The sequence below is a fragment of the Dicentrarchus labrax genome, unplaced genomic scaffold (genome assembly GCF_905237075.1).
Source record: "Dicentrarchus labrax unplaced genomic scaffold, dlabrax2021, whole genome shotgun sequence".
In the NCBI taxonomy this organism is placed as follows: domain Eukaryota; kingdom Metazoa; phylum Chordata; class Actinopteri; family Moronidae; genus Dicentrarchus; species Dicentrarchus labrax.
Genome location: NW_026136998.1, coordinates 1,099,108 through 1,103,141, shown reverse-complemented (window position 1 = coordinate 1,103,141; position 4,034 = coordinate 1,099,108). Strand labels below are relative to the sequence as shown.

Below are 4,034 nucleotides of genomic sequence, written 5' to 3'. Positions count from 1 at the left end.
TTTTTATTTTTTATTTATTTTTAATAAAAATTAAAATTTTTTATTTTTTTTAAAAATAAATTAAATAATTAGTAATTTTAGGCTTTTTTTTTTTATTTTTTATTTTTTTTTATATCTTAAAAAAAAAAAACCCCCCCCCCCCCCCCCCCCGGTGGGCAACCCCCCCCCAAAAATTTTTTTTTTTACAACAAAAAAAAACCCCACCAGGAGATAAAAAAAAATTATATTTTTTAGGTTTGGCCTTAAGAAAAGGAAGGGACGGCCCGGCGCGCAACCCAAGCGCAACCAAAAATTTTTTTTTGTTTATATAAATGTTTGTTTGGTTCCCTCGGCCACTTCCCACTCTATATATTTTATATTTTTTTTATAAAAATTTTATTTATTCTAAACCTCCTTAATTAAAAAATTTTTTTTTTTTCCAAAACCCTAAAACTATTTATTTTTTTTCCTTTTTCCCTTCCCTATTAATTTGGGTTTTTTATAAATGTTGTAAAAGTTTTAAACCCTCTTTTTTTTTTTTTCCTCCTCCCCCCCCCCGTTGGGGGGTGGTTGTTTTTGTTTTTTTTTTTTTTTTTTTTTTTTTTTTTTTTTTTTTTTTTTTTTTTTTGTGTTTTTGTGTTTTGTTTTTTTTGGTGGGGGGGGGGGGGCCCCCCCCTGGGTGTGGGGGGGGGGCCCGCCGCCGCCGGGACCGGGGCAAATCCCTGTCCCGCTTTCCCCCTCCCCATTGTTCTTGTTCTTATTGGTATGGCCTTCGGCTGGCCCCGCCCCGAGGGAGATAAAAAGTTATTGTTTTTTTTTTTTTTTTTCTTTTTTCCCCCCCCCTGTTTTTTTTAACTTAGAATCTCAAAATAAAAAATTTTTTTTTTAACCCCTTTCCTGACTTAGCCGTTTGTTAAAAACCCCAAAAGAATTTAAAATTTATAATATTTTAAGGGTTAAGTGTTTTTTGTTTTTTGTGGTTATAAGGGTAAAGCGCCTAATGTTAAAAAGAAAGGAGGGGAGGTGAAGTTAGTTCTACTAGTCCACCTAGTTTTTATATTTTAATTTTTAATTGAATCTACCCACTATTCCCTCGTTTCCTGGAGGGGGGTTTTGTGCGAGGGGGCCCCCGTGGGTTTGGGCCCAGGGCCGTTAGGTTTTGTTTTTATATTCTCGTTTGGTTTACGTTCTAACAAAAACAACCCCAAACCATTGGTTTCGTTATGCTTATTTTTACTCAAAGGGCTTTGTTTAAGATAAAAAAAAATAAAAAATATAAATTAAATTGTGTATAGATAAAAGAAAGAAAAGGGGGCGGGGGGTATGTGCTAAAAGGGGTTTTGGGTGTGGGGGATAAGGAAAACGACCAAACTTGGGCAAAAAAAAAACAGGAAAAAAACCCCCCCCCCCCCCCCCCCAGAGCATTAATCACTCCATATAAATGCTGCAGTTCAGGAATTATCAACAGGTCAGACCCTTATGATGGAGAATTACTGACATTTGTGTTATTCAGTTTTCTTCTTGACAATATGAAAGTATTTGAGTGCATTTAGTATTTACATTTTTCAAAATAAATGAAAAACATGTTACTGTCTACATTTGGTACAAGGTACATACCAAACTGTGAATTTTGTGTATTGTTAGACCTCTACTTGATGCAATGATCAGAGTCACAAAAGAGACACAAAAGGCTTTATACAACTGTTTTCACATTTGCTATTTCTATTGTTTACAACTTCCAGAACACATGAATTGTACAGTTTTTATTCAACCAGGAGTGCTTTGTTACTTTGTTGCACCTGGACATTTTATTCAAACAAACTGTAATCATAATTTTTTTCTGGAATCAGACTGTCCAAAATGAAAGCAGCAAAAAGTGTGTGTGCACATGCATGCTCACCATAAACGTATTTATTGTCAAGCTTGTTGACTGCATCCCTGGACCACGGTAGCTCACCATCACAGCCATCTGGCATACCATTGTGACCAATGCCAACTATCTTATTCTCCTTGTTCACTATACATGCCCCCACCTGCAGAGAGGGAGAGGAGTTCCACATTTCTTTCAGCTGTAAATCTTTAAAAATATCAAACAATCCAGTACAATGGTACCAAACTTGTTTCCTTAAGGGACCCATTACATACATACTTAAAATGCTTCTTTTTTATGACAAATTCAGTGTTTTCTTAACATTGTTCCATTAGTTCTTTGGCTGTTGAGTACATACTGCAAAATAACAATTGAATTTTCTTTTCTTCACATAAATGAACAAAATGCAGAACAGCCTGGAGACTGCAGGGGTTAACCAACTAAACATTTACTCAGCTCCAAACTTATGGACACAATGTCAGATAACCAACAAATATTTCTACATCTGTCCCCAGTCTCAGACGACAGAAAAGCTGTGTGGTTAAAGTTTATGTTTGATTGCAACGTGTGTGCATTTTACTATAGACTGCTACGGAGCAATCACAGGCTAACAAGGGAGGTTCAAGCTCAGTGATGGATTGATAACATTACTTTTGATACATGATTTTTGTGGACATGCAGCACTTTATACTGCTTTAGCTTTATTGCGTAAATAGAACATCTTGGTTGTCTAAGCCCTACTAATAATATACCCATGCAAACACACACACACACACGCACACACGCACACACACCTGTGTGCTTGGGTCTTGCTCCTTTTGGCTGACAGACAGGCTAAAGCCATAAAATAGTCTGGGTCTCTCAGGTAGTCCTCTCTCCCCTCGGTTGTGCCACTACAGAGAAACACAGAAAAAGACAGAAAGAGGATGAAAAGTTTTGTGAGCCAAGAGAAAAAATAATTATTTGTTTAATATTTCCTTTGCTTTCATTTACTGAAATCACAGCTCATGTGTGAGCAGTAATCCCTTCTGTTTACACATCTATCCAGACTCTTTTTTCCACTTGTATTACCTGATCTACATACACAGTAAACTGGTAATCATTTGCAACAAGATTATTACCATAAACACCACAGAATACCACAGTCATCTTTTGAGAAGAACCCTAAAGTGCATAATCTTCAGTAAAAGAAATATGCTGATCTTTGGCGATGCAGTCGCGACGTTTTAAAGCTGTGCCTGGTGGAAGTAAGAGTTTGGGTCTGTGTTTTTGTCAGCTCAACCAAGAGCCATGTAGCCATGCTACTATTTTATCATACATGATTTTTGGAATTTCCCCATTGTGGGACAAATAAAGCAATATCTATCTATCGAATATCTATGAAGAAAACAGAGGCCGAAACTTCACTGTCGAGTTCAAGGGCAAAAAGAAAAACGGGAGCTCCGCAACAGGTATCCATTCAAAACAGGTACACAAGTTCAACAAACAACACACGTTGTTAGGTGTTGTCTGTTGTTCACATTCAGTACCATAGTTATCCCCACTGGGACAGACTGCCAAAACAATTATGACCCTGATCATTTACAGTCCTGGTTTGGGGTTTTGAAAATATGTTGATTCAGTTTGTGTTATGTTAAATGTGGACAAAAAGCTCAAACTACTGACCTGTTTGGACCAAGACTCTCTGGCTGATTTTCTGCCATAGTCTTCCAGATATTGGATTTCTTCTGTTGGAGCTGATCTCAGTGGCTGTATGAGCTTGATGTGAGAGTCAGCCTGTTTTTATTGGCAGAGCGCAAAGACTTCTGAAGTCAAATAGGGGTGGGTGGAGCCAATACATCAAACATCATGGTTCAATGTTTTATCCTCTTTATGTGTGGGCTGACCATCTGAACATCCTGCTGTGGACAGGTTTTACTTGTTTCCTTATTTATAGTCAGCACTGTGTCGTGCAGCATGACAGTCCAGAGCCACGTCTAGATAGACAGATAGATAGATAGATAGACTTTATTAATCCCCAAAGGGAAATTGGGTCGTCATAGCAGCAGGTACATTAAAATACAATAAAATACAACAATAGAATAAAATACTTGGATAGAAAAGATGAAAAAAACATAAATAGGTAGGTAAGGTGCAAAGAGTTGTAGTTGCAAGATGGTGGTAATAGTACTGATGACATGATGGT

At 37.2% G+C, this 4,034-nt stretch overlaps 1 long non-coding RNA gene across 1 annotated transcript; it reads right to left on the bottom strand.

Moving 5' to 3' along the window:
- Positions 1-1,874: 1,874 nt before the first annotated feature.
- Positions 1,875-3,675, bottom strand: LOC127361288 (uncharacterized). The gene is made up of 3 exons (XR_007884163.1): positions 3,515-3,675; positions 2,644-2,742; positions 1,875-2,012 (listed from the first exon to the last, which is right to left on the bottom strand). It is a non-coding gene; the product is annotated as an uncharacterized LOC127361288 (long non-coding RNA).
- Between the last annotated feature and the right edge of the window lie 359 nt (positions 3,676-4,034).